General features: G+C 38.7%; 2 protein-coding genes across 11 annotated transcripts in view; one reads left to right on the forward strand and one right to left on the reverse strand.

Annotated features, from left to right (window-relative positions):
* Nucleotides 1-15,759, forward strand: part of COL8A1 (collagen type VIII alpha 1 chain) — a 531,560-nt gene that overhangs the window by 282,001 nt on the left and 233,800 nt on the right. The gene's annotated exons all lie outside the window — the stretch shown is intronic.
* The window catches only part of FILIP1L (filamin A interacting protein 1 like), a 294,355-nt gene that overhangs the window by 118,164 nt on the left and 160,432 nt on the right, over nt 1-15,759 (reverse strand). The window contains exon 1 of one of the 3 annotated variants that reach the window (XM_025416654.2): nt 1,726-1,846. The exons of the other annotated variants lie outside the window; for them this stretch is intronic. The gene's annotated coding sequence lies outside the window, so the exon portion shown is untranslated. Of the gene's footprint in view, nt 1-1,725; nt 1,847-15,759 lie in introns of those variants that run through there. 3 annotated transcript variants of the gene reach the window in all.

The raw sequence follows: 15,759 nt of genomic DNA on the forward strand, positions 1-15,759 counted from the left end.
TTAAAGAAATAATCCCAGTAATAATTTTCAGCTGAGAATTTTTTTTTTAGCCTCACCATAACAATCAGGCTGTAAAAGCAGCACTTGAAGGTATTTATTGAAGAATTGATATACCTAAGAAAAGCAAAGCATAGAGAAGTATATGTAGGGATGGAAGGTCGAGGATCTGTGGAAGATATGACTGTGGAAAACCCCATTATATGTATATTCATTTATATATAAGTAATGTTTATATACTAGCATATGTACCATATGAAAACATGTATATAATGTACCATATGAAAACATTCAAGAATAAAAATATTAATTAAAAAATAATATATCTAATTTTTTTCCTACCCTATTGTATTGTCTTAAACAATCCAGAAAAACCCTTGTTCTGGCCTGTAGGAATAATGGCAGGTTCTTAACAGAGACTAGATATATTTAAAACATAAATATTGTGCTAGCTTCAACAGCACATATACTGAAAAATTGATAAAACAGATAAATATTAAGTGCCACTTTATTTACAGATATATTTGCACATGAAGGATAGGACCACTGATATCTTCTGTCCAATATTATTTATCTCCATTTCGGTCTCCTTGGCATATCTGACCTGATGCAGATATTCATACATACTGGGTATTTCACAAGGTGCCTGATTTCTCTTTCTACTTTGTGACCTATCCCAAAACTTAGGTAGTGGCTAAACAACAGTAGTTCAAAATTCTATGGTTCATTCTGCCCCTTATGTCATCTTGCAGCCCAAATGTACCTGGATCGTCTAAGATAGGCTTATTCACAGTTCTGTCAGCTGGTTGGGCTAGTAGACCTCAACTGATCATCTTATCTCTGCTCCACATGAGTTCTCAACCTCTGGTAGGCTAGTCTCAGGGCAACATTCCAAGAGTACGAGAGCTGAAATTTTAAGGCCTCATTTTTATTGGCGAGAGAACATCACGTGGCCAACTCCATTTTTTCTTTTTCTTTTTTTTTTTTTTTTTTTTTTAATTTATTTATTTATGATAGTCGGGGGGGGGAGAGAGAGACGTGGCCAACTCCAATTCATGAAGTGGAGTCATAGATTTTACCTCTTTATAATTGAAGCTGCAAGGTCACATTACAGAGGAATGGGAAGAGTTGGGAACAGTTAACTACAGCCATTTTTAAAAAAAAAACTGTAGGTCTACAACACATTTATTCAGATTTTGTGAAAATTGAATAAATGTCTAGGTTTTTGTTGTTATTTTTGTTATTTTTAAGTAGGCTCCACCCTGAGTGTGAGCAGAGCTTGAACTCATGACTCTGAAATCAAGACCTGAGCTGAGAACAAGAGTCAGATGCTTAATCAACTGAACCACTGAAGCTCCCCTAAATGTCTAGTTTAAAAGGGGTAAAATATATTTGGTTCTTTTAGTTTCTTGGAAGCCTACGGTATTGTGGGTTTTGTTTTTGTTTTTTTTAATGATTTCTATAATGCATTCTTGTGCTTTCTCTTACCCACAAATTCCTATCTGGAACAGTAGCCCTTTTATTTCATTTTATTTATTTGGGAGAGAGAGAGAGAGCATGAGCAGGGGGAGGGGCAGAGGGAGAGTGACAAGCAGACTCCCCACTGAGCAGGGAGCCCAGGGCTCAATCCCAGGATCCTGAGATTATGACCTGAGCCAAAGTCACACACTTAACCTATTGAGCCTCCCAGGTGCCCCAACAATAGTCTACTGATAAGAATCAACTTACATTCTACTGCTAATCGATAAGGATTCCTGTGGATTAATTTTTTCCAAGATCTACCTTCCAGAATTCCAAGATAATGTAAGGTTCTATTTAGCAGAGTAGTTTGCTAAGCATGTCTCATAAGTACCCTTTGATTGAGTTAAAGGCAAACTGAGCTGTTGCAGAAAACTTGAATGAAATTCTGTATACTTCCCAGCGTCCCTTGCCTCACTTTTAAGGTTAGGTGAAATCTGCCAGGAAACCACAAGTGTTTCGACCATGATGATATTTATAAGTGATAAAAAAGGAATGACCTGAAATATTTTAATACTTTATTATTTTTAAAAGTAATTAGGGTTTTTTGAAGACTGCTGATACTCTTTGGGGGCTGGGATTGGTGGCATCAGCATTCTTGATGGCATGCACATTGGATTTGTGAACAGACCCATCGTGTGCAGACTTCTGGTCTACTGAGTGTTATATGTCTCCACATGTTTACAGTGGTGGAGTTTCCTTGCCTCTGTGCCAAAAACCACAAAATGATCAGTAATGAGAAGTAATTAAGTATCGAGAGGAAGAAAACAAAGACATGAATTTCATGATACTTCATGCTTTGTATTATCAGTGACTTCATTGTTTCTCTTGGCAAATTTTTAATGCATCTGTGCTTGGCCCAGGGGTGTGAACTGAGGAAAAGAAAAATTTTGTAATAGCAACAGTGGTTTGGGATTTTCAGGTTACCCTGAAAAAAAGAAAAAAGGAATGGAAAGTTGCTTTTGTTTATACCAAATAATGATGCCTTATTATTTTCATAAAGTGCTAGCAGTGACATAACACCTGATGGTTTTGCAAGGAGAAATCCTGCTTAGTTGTTAGTTTAACACAGCCCAATGCATTATCTGTGACTGTCATAGCCATAGAATGGCAGCCCTCAGGAGTGTAAGAGAGTGGTAGACCTGGATTCAGGAAGCCTGACTTCTGATCCCAGCTCTGCTTTTAATTAGCCAGGCTCTGGGTTGTTACTTATAAAATGAGGATATTGGGCTAGGTTGGCCCCAAGAGGTCATTCAGGATGGAACGAGGACCAGGGGTTCTTTCTCTTGACTTCTGTCCTGTTATTAACCCCCTAACAGGTCCCCTGACAGCAGGATTTGAGCCTGAGACTACATGATCTCTGAAGTCCTAGGGCTTCCCACTGTAGAATTCTGTGATTCTCTGTTGTCTTGTATCTATGGATACAAATACAGTTCATTTGGCCCGGAGAAGCAGATTCTGTTTTGTTTTCCTATGCGGTGACCTCGGTCAGTTTTTCTTGGGTTTAAGCTGGTTGAAATCATGGCGGATCTTTGGTAAGGATGTGTCCATGCAGGAGAAGGACAAGTAAAGAATATCCAGCTATTTACTTAAATTACTTAAGGAAATGGCCAAATGTAAATACTGGCTATTCAACCTAACACCTCCCTCCAACATACACAAACTTCTAGCCAACTCCTTATTATAAAAGTTAAATTTTCTTAATCATTCTTTACTAATTTTGAATATCAAAAATTGCTTATTATACTAATCGGGTGCTATTTAGATATAATTTAGTCTCCATGTACCTGTTTATTTTCCTGTTTGAATATTGGAATAGAGGATATTTTACTTGTATAAAGGAACCTGGAAAAAAACTTCAATAAAAGAAACTGGTTTTCGTCTTGATCACTTACTAGATATATGATACTGAATTAGCTGATCAAAACTCCAATTTATGTTAGAAAATAATAGTAATGATGATAGCTTACATTTATTCAATACTTAATAAATATAGGCCTATTCTAAATGCTTTCCTTTGATTAATTCATTTAGTCTTCACAAAACTTTGTTCATCCCCATTTTGCAGAAGAGAAGATTGAGGTAGCTTTTAAGTAATTTACTGAAGGTCATACTGCTAAAAAGTAGCACACCCTAACTTAGGCAGCCTGGATCCAAAGTGTCCAGCAAATTATTATGCTCTGTCTACTTTGGCTCTTATAAGAAGACATGCATAGTAAAGGAAAAATCCTAGTTCAACATTAAGTTATTCACAAACATCTATGAAATAGCTACTATACAGGTATTGTGCTAAGTAATTTGTTGTAGCTTATTTTTATACCTGGGTGTCCCATAGGCATAGCATAATAGAAAGAATATGAGATTGTAGAATTACATAGATCTGGGCTTAAATCACAGCTCCAAAATGTTATCTCTATGGCCTTGGGCCACATATAATTATTAAACCTTCTTGAGCCTTCAGATATAAAATAGAAGTAATGGTACCTGGTATAACAGATTTTTTGTTCATGCCTTATGAGCATAGGCCCCCTGTTTATGTCTGTATCCCTAGTGCCCAACAGATTTGGACATCGGCAGGGATTCGCTGAATGATTAAATCATGCAATCCTCAGCAGAGCTGGTTGGCTCGGAGTAGGAACTGCTTCATTGTAAAGATGATTCATCTGGCTAGAAATTTAGAAAAACAGTTATCAGGTGTACCTAGTTTTATTGCACTTCACTTACTGTGCTTTACAGGTACTGCACTTTTTACAAATTGAAGTTTTGTGGCACTTCAGTCAAGAAAGTCTGTTGGCACCATTTTTCCAACAGCATTTACTCTCTTTATGTCTCATGGTCACATTTTGGTAATTCTTGCAATATTTCAGGCTTTTTCATTAACTATTATATTATTATGATGATCGGTGATCTTTGATGTTAGTATTATAATTATTTTGGGGCAGCACTAACCATGCCCATTTAAGATGATGGACTCAATCATTAAATGTTGTGTGTGCCCTGACTGCTCACCAACCAGCCATCCCTGTCTCCCTGTCCTCAGGGCTCCCTATTCCCTGAGGCACAATACTGAAATCAACCCAATTAGTAACTCTATAATGGCCTCTAAGTGTTCAAGTGAAAGGAAGAGTTGTACATATCTCAATAGAATGATTAAGCTTAGTGAAGATGAAGAAGGCATGTTGCAAGCTGAAAAGCTGAAAGCTAGACCTATGTGCCGAACAGTTAACCAAGTTGTGAATCCAAAAGAAAAGTTAGTGAAGGGAATTTAAAGTGCCACTCTAATGAATACATACATTGATAAGAAAACAAAACAGCTGTTTTGCTGATATGGAGAAGGTTTTAGTGGTCTAGATATAAGATCACGCCAGCCACAACCTTCCCATGAGTCAAAATCTAATCCAGAACAAGGCCCTAACTTGCTTTAATTCTGTCAAGACTGAGTGAGAGAGGTGAGGAAGCTGCACAAGAAAAGTTGGAAGCTAGCAGATGGTAGTTCATAAGGTTTAAGGAAAGAAGCCATCTCCATAATATAAAAATGCCAGGTGAAGCAGTAAGTTGTCTGGAAGGTCTACCTAAGATTACTAATGAAGGTGGCTACCCTAAACAGATTTCCAGTGGAGATGAAACAGCCTTCTGTTGGAAGAAGTTGCTATCTAGGACCTTCGTAGCCAGGGAGAAGAAATCAATGCCTGGCTTCAAAGCTTCAAAGGACAGGCCAACTCTTTTGTTCAGGGCTGCTGCAGCTGGTGACTTTAAGTTGAAACCAATTCTTATGTATCATTCCAAAAATTCCTAGGGCCTTTAAGAATTACGCTATAAATGGAATAAGAAAGCATGGATGATAGCACATCTGTTGACAACATGGTTTACTGAATATTTTAAGCCCACTATTGAGACCTACTGCTTATAAATAGATTCCTTTCAAAATAGGACCATTCATTGACACTGCACCTGGTCATCCAAAGAGCTCTGATGGAAATGTGCAATGAGATGAATGTTGTTTTCATGCCTGTTAACACAGCATCCATTCTGCAGCCCATGGATCAAGGAATAATCTTTTTTAAAGGATTTATTTATTTTAGAGAAAGTGTGAGCAAGGGGAGGAGCAGAAGGAGAGGGAGAGAAGCAGACTCCCTGCTGAGTGGGGAGCTCAATGTAGGGCTCAATCCCAGGACCCTGAGATCATAGCCTGAGCTGAAATCAAGAGTCAGACACTTAACCGACTGAGCCACCTGGGTGCCCCTGATCAAGGAGTAATTTTGACCTTCAAGTCTTACTATTTAAGAAATAAACTTTATAAGGCTATAGTTGCCATATGGGCAAAGTATATTGAAAACTTTCTGGGAGAATGCCTGGGTGGCTCAGCAGTTAAGCATCTACTTTGGCTCAGGGCGTGGTCCTGGGGTCCTGGGATTGAGTCCCACATCAGGCTCTCTGCATGGAGCCTGCTTTTCTGTCTGCCTATGTTTCTGCCTCTCTCTCTCTTTTTGTCTCCCATGAATGAATGAATAAATAAATAGATCTTAAACTCTTCTGGAAAGGATTCACCATTTTAGACACCACCAAGAGCATTTGTGATTGATGAGAATTGGTCATCAACATTAACAGGAGTGTGGAAGAAGTTGATTACAACCCTCGTGGAAGATTTTGAGAAGTTCAGACTTTAGTAGGGGAAGTAGCAATAGATGTGGTGGAAATAGCAAGAGGACTAGAATTAGAAGTGGAGCCTAAAGATGTGAATGAATTGCTGCAAGGTCATGATAGAACTTTTAACTGCTGGGGATCCCTGGGTGGCTCAGTGGTTTAGTGCCTACCTTCAGCCCAGGGCGTGATCCTGGAGTCCCGGGATCGAGTCCCACCTCAGGCTCCCTGCATGGAGCCTGCTTCTCCCTCTGCCTGTGCCTCTGCCGCTGTGTGTGTGTGTGTGTGTGTGTGTCTGATGAATAAATAAATAAAATCTTTTAAAAAAAAAAACTGTTAACTGTTGACAAGTTGCTTCTTATGGATGAGCAAAGAAAATGGTTTCTGGAGGTGGAATCTACTCCTGGTGAAGATGCTATGAAGATTGTTGAAATGACACCCAAGGATTTAGAATATTTCATAAATTTAGTTGATAAAGCAATGGCAGGGCTTGAGAGGATTGACTCCAATTTTGAAAGAAATTCTACTGTCAGTAAAATGCTGTCAAACAACATCATTTGCTAGAGAGAAATCCTTCATAAAAGGAAGAGTCCATTGATATGGCAAACCTCATTTTGTCTTGTTTTAAGAAATTGCAATAGCAATCCCAGCCTTCAGAAACCACCATTCTGGTCAGTTGGCATCAACGCTGAGGCAAGACCTTCCACCAACAAAAAGATTACAGCTCGCCGAAAGCTCAGATGATAGCCTTTCTTAGCAATAAATAAAGCATTTTTTAAATTAAGATATATACATTGTTTTTTAAAGACATAATGCTACTATACACTTAATATACTACAGTTTAATATAAACCTAATTTTATATATGCTGGGAAACCAAAAAATTTATTTGACTCACTTTATTACAATATTCATTTTATTGGGATGGTCTGGCACTGAATGTGCAGTATCTCTGAGGTGTGCCTGTACTGAGAAACTAATAAGAAGTAGCCGATATGTATAGACCTCTTACCACAGGCCAAGTTCTGTTTTAAGTGCTTTGTATTGTTTTATTTAATCTAACAGAGTTTTAGCTTGAAGTAGATGTTGTTAAGAAAAAGCTTGGTAAAGGTAAATTAAGGGTGGAGACTCTCATAGAAGATATCAGAGACAAATGACTATCAGCATCAGTGTAGTGCTGGTGCCTATACAAAGTTCAGAGTGTATGTGCACACACTGGGTGGAAAAGTGACTCTAGAGCCCCAAGATTTACCAGAAACCTCCAGTTAATGTCACTGAATTTTGAAAATGTTTGATCGTATATACCTTGACCTTTGGCCTCCCTTACCACCACTTCCCCACATACACACATACAATGAACTGAACACCCACTATATACCTCCTTTTTATTTGACAGCACATTTAACAATCATTATATGTGTGTGGCATTTTATATAAAGTAGTGTCATTTAAACTCCATTTGGATGGAAGTTTGAGGGGTGAATTATTCTAATGGCAAGATGGCTACATAATGCAGAGTGAGTCTGCTAACTGTAGGATGCTCATCTCCAAGGGACAGAGCTGGCAGGGATGCAGGGCCTGATGTTGGAATGTGTTTAACATCCCATACTTTGCTGAATTTAGGGAACATGCTGTCTAGTAGCTTTACATTTCCACTTGGAGTTCCCCATCTTTCTGCATGGAACTATTCAGCTATAACTTAGTTCCCTCAAAGGGGAATGGAAAGAGAGGTTAGTAAGATTATGGGGTTCTCAGCAGAGCTGGTTGAGCCTTAATATTAACTGTCTCATGGTAAATGTGATTCATCTATGAAAATACTGGCTATAAATAGATGTTAATAGTGCCCAGTTGCAAAACAGCCAGGTTATGCTAGCATGGCCACATTAGGGAAAAAAATCCTGTTGAGTATTTTATTTGGTTTCTCTTAAAATAAAAAATAAAAAGTTTCTTTCCTTTTATTGCCCTAGCCACCCACATTTGAAGACACTAAATATTCAGCCAACTGCAGTAAAGCTATCTGATGGCTAAAAAAAGACACATTGAAAACCAGATAACCTAATTTAGCATTGGCCTCTTTATTTTTTTCTTCTATTTTCAGTAAAAATCATTGAAACATTCCCTTAATGGTATTTTTCCTTGTAGGGAGAGCATGGACAAGGCTTCAGAGAGGGGAATGGAAGTTGGGGGCGGGGAGGACAAATCTGTCCTAGAAAGTCAAAATTACAGAAAGAGAAGAATCAAATATAAGTTTCAGAAGGCAGTGTGATCTCATCCATCGCCCACAATACCCAGCAATCTGTGTTTTCTGTTATCACCTGCTTAGTTGTTATGCAGCTCTAAGTGTCAGAAAGTACTTCCTTATGAGCTGAAATCCAACCTCTAGGACCTTCTTGCATTTATCCTGCCTTTGCCTCCAGAGCAAAATCAACCAAGGCTACTACTTGTGCCACACTATTAGTCCTTCAGTGGGAAGTGCTCTATTCTTTTTTCCAAATGAAACATTCTCAGCTTCTTCAATGACTTCTCATAACAAGTTGTCTAGTCTCCGTCACCCAATACACAATCTCACACACTTTTGATTATACCCTGTTAGGTCTACCTCTTCTGTGTTAGGCCAGGTTGTTTCTTTTTTTTTTTTTTTAAGATTTTATTTACTCATGAGAGACGCGGGGGGGTGGTTGTTGCACAGAGACACAGGCAGAGAGAGAAGCAGGCTCCACACAGGGATCCCGATGCGGGACTGGATCTGGGTATCCGGGATCACGCCCTGGGCCAAAGGCGGCGCTAAACCTCTGAGCCACCTGGGCTGCCCGGATAGGTGGTTTCTTAAAGAAATGCATGGAGTTGGGCATAATTTCCCAGATATTAAAACACAACTAAAGCAGTAATTGGTGAGAGTATATATTTAGGGAAGATCTCAATAGTTCTTCTGATGTTGGATTTCAGTTGGAATTTTAAATGTAGATTCAGAAATATGATAGACATTTAATGAAGACTTATTCCAACTTAGCTTATCAGGTGAGTGCTTCTAATAATGCTTTCATGTGTACATTACTTGATATATCAGTAGATAGATAATTGTCCTATTTGGCATTGTATAAGGAATGTGAGATTCAGCAAGTTTAAATAACTTTGGCTAATAAACCTTGGACCAAAGATGATGAAAACTTAGGTGTTCTGAAACTTCTTTCTTTCCAAGCTCATGCTAGATTAATCAAAGCTCACACTTTTTTTTTTTTTTCTGTAAGCTTGTATGTGTTCTTTGGTTGCTTATCCACTAAGTGCTGTAGTCAGAGAGGCTGCTACACTGTAGATACAGAATAAACAGCCTGCCAATGAGGTCTAATAGAGCAGACTTACATCATGGCTTTTCTTAGCTGTGTGTTCTGAAGAGAGGACAAAAAGAAATATAAAAATCTCTGAGTATAAATAGTTGATTTATCCAAATTTTCCATTACAAATCAGTGGCTCTTTAAAGATTCTTTTCTCATTTAAGGTTGACACAGTGCTGAGAATGTTTTCCAGATCTTTGTAGAATAGAACAGAAAAAGAAAATTATTTTCATATAATCCAAATTAGCTTTAAATACATTTCTAAATGGCACACTCACAGCACTAGGTCAGAGCTCTTGAAAATCATATGATTCGTTTAACAGTTTTTAAACTACATCAGTTTTCATATTTTTTCCAACTCTGCTCTCTGGTTTTTCTTAGAAGTACAATGATACTGAGCCAGTCATTTAACCTTTCTGTTCTCTTTGAATTTTTCTTCCTTTGGCTCTTGGAATCAGTTTTGTCAGATCCCTGTATTCTGCAACTGAGGCTCGGGAAGGTTAACTGATGTGCCCATGGTCATGCCTAAAGCCAGCCCCAGAATCCAGGTCTTGCCTACAGCTCTGTTGATGTTTCCGCAGCAACAGTGCATTTTTGGAAACTTAACTATTTCTTCCAAATCTAGAAAGATGTGAATCCTAAAAGATACAAATGCATCTTTCAGAGTCCAAAGTCTCCCACACGTTATTTTTCTCAGCTTCATCCTTACCCACTTGCAGACTATAGGCCTGAGAATGCCTTTATACCTTCTCTTGCTAGACCAACCCAGCATAATAAAGAGCTCAGAGGTGAACAAGAGGCTCAGAGAGCAAGAGTTCACATCTACAGATTTTAACATGACTCCTTTCTACTCTTTTATCTAAGGACCTATGACTAGAATAGAGAGATTGTTATGGAGAAAATGTTGCAACTGGTAAAGTCCCTGGGCTGTACTCAACCTTGCAGAGATTTTACTTCCCCTTTCCCAGCATGTCCCTGTGCTCAGTTTATCTTTCTGTAACTGGGGGAAATTTTAACTCCTTGCCTTCCAGGCATATAAGTGTAGTCTGACACATTTACAATTTCTCTTATTAGAGGAAAAGAAGAAAACTGACTTTTATAAAACTCCAGTTTTCTGCCAAATGATATGATTCATACTTCTATTCTTTATCTCTTTTTCAAAATTCAAACACATGGGCTTAGTATTATTCCCCTTGTTTTACAGATGAAAAAAACTGCATCATTGAGAAGCTCACAACTTAGTGTAATAAAAATATAGGTTCAAGATTAAATACAAACTACCAATAAATACTATAAATCATGTCCAGGGTACAAAGGGTTTTGGGAAAAAATAAAAGCAGAGGGTAAAGTGAAGTAAATATGGCAAAGTATTGAAGATTGTTGAAGAAGGGGGCTGGGTACATGGGCTTTATTTTTATTCTTCTTCTTTTTTGGTATATTTGGAAATGTTCCATAATAAAAGATTTAAAAAGACAGCACCAGGGACAAATAGTGTTGGATACATAAACATTTAAAGAAATGGTTCTTTTTAGAAAGAAAAATAAAAAAATAAAAGAAAAAAAAGTACAAGATGGAGAAAGAAAACAAGAAGGCATCAAGGTTTGTGTGTCAGGCAGTGACAGGGAAGCCGAAAAGTGAGCTATATCCCAGGAGTCAAAGACTGAAAAATCATTTCAAAAAGGAGAAAGTTGCTGTGACCTCATTTTAACAGCATTCATCCTAGTCAGAACAGTTTTGGAACAACCTCACTTCTGTAGTTTTTTATTTTGGAATATCAGCCATAGCAAATTCTGGTCCATTGAAAGTGGGTTTGACTTCTGACAATGGGGACAAGTTTTTGAAATAAAATCTAGTGAATCAAGTTAGAGTTTGGGTCATCTAATACTGTTTTTGGTCAAAGAACCAATTGTGACCTTAAAATAATGGAGTTAGCTTTTGTTTGTGGCCTTTGAAGGGGTTTTGACATTTCCAGGGTATGTCAGCCATGACACTCTTTCAGAATTAGTTCTGTAAAGGAAAACCTTTGACAAAATGACATGTTTGAATTCGTAATTTAGGGCTTTATTCTGTTTTTAGTATTCCATCTATTTTAGTTACATATCAAATCTTTGGTTTCCTAGAGCTTCTAGCTGTTTTTTAGAATCCTAATATAAGCAAAGAAGTAGGAAACAGCATGATGTATGGCAGGAGCACAGTGTTTGGGGCCAGCCAGGTTGAGTTACAACACTGCCTCCATCACTATATGCTGTCCGTTTCTTTAGGACTCTGTCTTGCAGTCTTGTTCGGAAGATTCGAGATCCTGTATGTGAAGCACTATGCCCAGTGCCTGGCATATGATAGGAATGTATAACTCATCCTGGTGGAGATATAATGATACAATTTTATCTCTTGGATCATCAGACATGCTTTCCCTCTTGTGATGAGATAAAAAATAACTATATCACTCAGCCTTACCTTGCTGAAGAGGGATAATTCTTTTAGTCAGTGCTAAGCTGGTATTTTCAGAGAGTGAGTAATTTTGTGCCTTGTCAAGATGGAGAGTGGCAAGCTGAAGAAATTGGATTTGGCCAGGAACTGGTATCTGTTATTTAGCAGAGAGGCAATAGGGAATTACAATCCTAGCAGTTTGGAGGGACTTAACAGAAAGTGACTGGCTCCTTGGTCCTAACTGGCCATAACTATTCCACACAAGATGATGAAGAGCACGGATTCAAAAAGGTATGCTTATCCATGTTCTCACTGGCACGCCTCTTCTCCAACCATGACTTTTAAAATCGTTTTTAAAACAGCATAACACAGCAGCACCAAAAAACTTACTATCTTGCTGGCCAGGTGCTGTGCTACGGCACTTTATACTCATTATTCCTGTTTTTGCATGCACTATCAGGCAGATCCTATTAATCTGTGCTTTATGGGAAAACCAGAGTTAAAAGAGGTTAAGTCCATCCCTTTGGAGCACAGAACTAGTAAGTGACACAGCAGGAGTTCCAATTGGCTTCAGAGCCCATTCAATCTTTGCAAAGCCTACATTCTATTGCCTGAATTCTTTCTCATTTGAATAATGATCTGCTTAAAGATGGGAGACATATCTCCTCAGTATTCATAGTACAGTTTTGACTATGTCAATAAAACTGAAAAGGCCAGTGCTCTTTCACCAAAGACCTGCATCATGACATGGTGATAGGAGAGGAGAACATAACACCAGGGAGAAAGAAAATATGTCTGGGCTTGGTCTGAGATGAGGGCCCCGTGTGAATTAAGGTCATGCTCGTTTGATGCTCTCCATAACTCAACTTACTCTAGGTGGTAGGAAAGAAGTTATCAGGCTGGAGGGCTGCTTACGTTGAAAAGGATCAAAAAGCATCAGAAAGCATTAAGAAAGCACATGCAGCCACATTTGCCCTGGGTAGTGTGGCTTTGGCTAAACCGTGTAAGTTTGGGGTAAATTGCTTTTAGGATTCTTCAAACTGACATCAGGGCTCTCCTTATGTCCTCTGCTCTAAGGATCAACCAAGCCCTCTCTGAAGCCCCTAGGCCCGTTCATCTGTATGAAGTGCTTTTTGATGCACATTTAGTACAGAGTCCCCTTTCCAGCTCTGTTGAATAGATCTGGACTTCACATGCTCCAGAGTCTGTGGGATCAGGATAGATTGAGTTTGGGGATTTTACCCACCATGTGTGGTTCCATATAGCCCTTTGTTAGAAAGTGCCCAAGGCAGCCAAGAGTGCATGTTGACCAAGGAGTTGGCACTGCTAGGAGCTATAAGTAAATAAATGGATGACAGAAGCTTACAACTGAGGGGGCGAAACAAAGCTTCATTACCCTCCCTTGAGTATGTTGCTTTGGATGTTTTAGTAATGATTGTGAAGCATTTACACACAGACTAAACTAAGCTCTTTGTGTTCTCTGCAAGGTGGAGAGCTTGCCAAGTCAATTTCAGCATGCAAAGCCCAGACAATTATTCTTTTGGCATTTAGGGGCCACCCCTGTTTTCTTTGGGGTTGGGGGTAGGCAGCCTGTTGACACAGGAAAGCTTTATAAGGAAAGAGAAGGCAACTTTATCCCATACTTTTTAGAAAAGGACCCCCACCCTTCCATATCAGGATTCTCGTGTCCCTACCTTCTATACTAAACCTCTGTCACAGAGCCAACAGAAGAACCCCCTAGGCTTCAAAGTGCCACACACACTTTGGTGCCCACAGCAGGGGACTCATTCATAGCTGTTTTCTTTTCATCTGCTTAGCACCTCACCATGAAGTTGTGTATTTCTTTCCAAAGCATGTGCATGCAGAAGGTTGATAGTATAGTATTTCAAATGATAACCTTTCGAAAGATAAAGTTCTTGAGATTGTAGCCTTGGTTCATAATATATTATATGCTTTGCAGTAATGGTTCTCAATGTGAACCTGGGACCCCTGGGAGCTCTCAAAGTTGTCAAAGGGTCCTTCCAATCTGTATTCTAAAAGCATTCATATTAATGTGTTCCCAGAAGAGCTATGGATACTATTGTGGTTGATGGCATACAAGTCATTTAAATATTTTCGGAATTTGTTGTAGGCTTTCTTGGTTATATCTTTTTTCAATCTGTCAGTAGGAAAAGCTACAAGTATTGCAAATGGGAACTAGGAAACTTTTTGTTATGGAAAAGGAATTCTCATTCTGGAAAGGATGAATAAACAATGTTCAAAGGTCTTTGTTATAGCAGCTAAATGTGAGGCTCCTGTTTTTTTGTTATTGAACCTTTAAGTTCCCTGATCCACATGGTTTCATATCTGGGTCAGAACTCCATTATTGCAGTTGCAGCTGAGGAGTGGGATGAAGGCATTTGGCTTTATAGACGGTTGATCTTATAAATTAAAGGATGCATTTTTTTTTTATTAGTGTCATTAGAGACTTCACGTATCCACTCTCCTCTCTTTGGTACAAGTTACAGTACATACCATAATTACTTTCAGGTGAGAAACAATTACAGTTTGCCTTAGTGGTGGCTACATGCTGAGGCCTGCATCCAGAGCATTATTTTTCAACCTTCAATAGAGACTGCTGCTTCTAGCACATTGGCTATAGTTTTTTTTTTTTAATTTTTATTTATTTATGATACTCACACAGAGAGAGAGAGAGAGAGAGAGAGGCAGAGACATAGGCAGAGGGAGAAGCAGGCTCCATGCACTGGGAGCCCGACGTGGGATTCGATCCCGGGTCTCCAGGATCGCGCCCTGGGCCAAAGGCAGGCGCCAAACTGCTGCGCCACCCAGGGATCCCCATTGGCTATAGTTTCTAAATAGAAGTTTGCTGGCTCTATAATATAAAGCACCGAATTGCCAAGTGCAAGCACTTTCTCCATCAGAGGAGTACAGCGCATTCATTGTACAGGTGCTAACACTTGCCTGCTTCTGCTATGAGTGCTTTATTATTGTTTGCTTCTCCCTTTTCTATCAACATTTCCCCTTTTTAAATAAAAAAATTGCTTAATATGTAATATGTGTGAAGCACTGCAAGTGGGGAAACAAGTATAAAGAATAAAAAAATGTATCCTTAATCCAGCCATGCTGAGATTTCTACTTTTTACCTTTTTCTGTAGTTTCCTGTAGGCTTCTTTTCTGTGTCTTTTATAATATGCACGTTGTTTTGGGAACATTATCCATTGTCATTTTTCTTCCATGTCACAATTTCTAATAGCTGCAGAGTACTTCAATTGTATGAAGGTACTATATTATTCATGTAACCAGTCTCCCTATTACTGAATGTTTAATCATCATCTTCTAGGTCCTTCCTTCCCTTTTCTCCCTACTTTCACCTTAGAGGCCTGTCCCCTATGGATCTAGAAGGGATCCAGAGTAACAAGAAACCTTGACCACTTACCTTGACTGTAACTGGCCAGAATCAATGAGAACTGTCCTTAGCTCAGAAAAATATGTTTGTTGTTTTAAAGTCATGATTTTGGCCTCTGCAGGATTTAATCACAGCTCATAATTGCTATTCTATCTCTAAAATCTTTCCCTTTTACCAAATTAAAAATATGAAATTGTTTTGAACACTTTTTAAAAGGTAAAAATTTTCACAATATATGTAAATCAAGCTATCTTGCCTTATGCGTTAAAATTATACAGTCATGTATGTCAATTATTTCTCAATAACACTGGAGAAAAAAGAAAGTAGGGCTGGCTGGCTCAGTCAGTTAAGCTTCTAACTCTCGATTTCTGGCTCAGGTCATGATCTCTCAGGATCATGAGATCAAGCCCCACATTGGGCTCCATGTTCAGCTGGGAGT

This window comes from Canis lupus, chromosome 33 (genome assembly GCF_003254725.2).
Source record: "Canis lupus dingo isolate Sandy chromosome 33, ASM325472v2, whole genome shotgun sequence".
Lineage (NCBI taxonomy): Eukaryota > Metazoa > Chordata > Mammalia > Carnivora > Canidae > Canis > Canis lupus.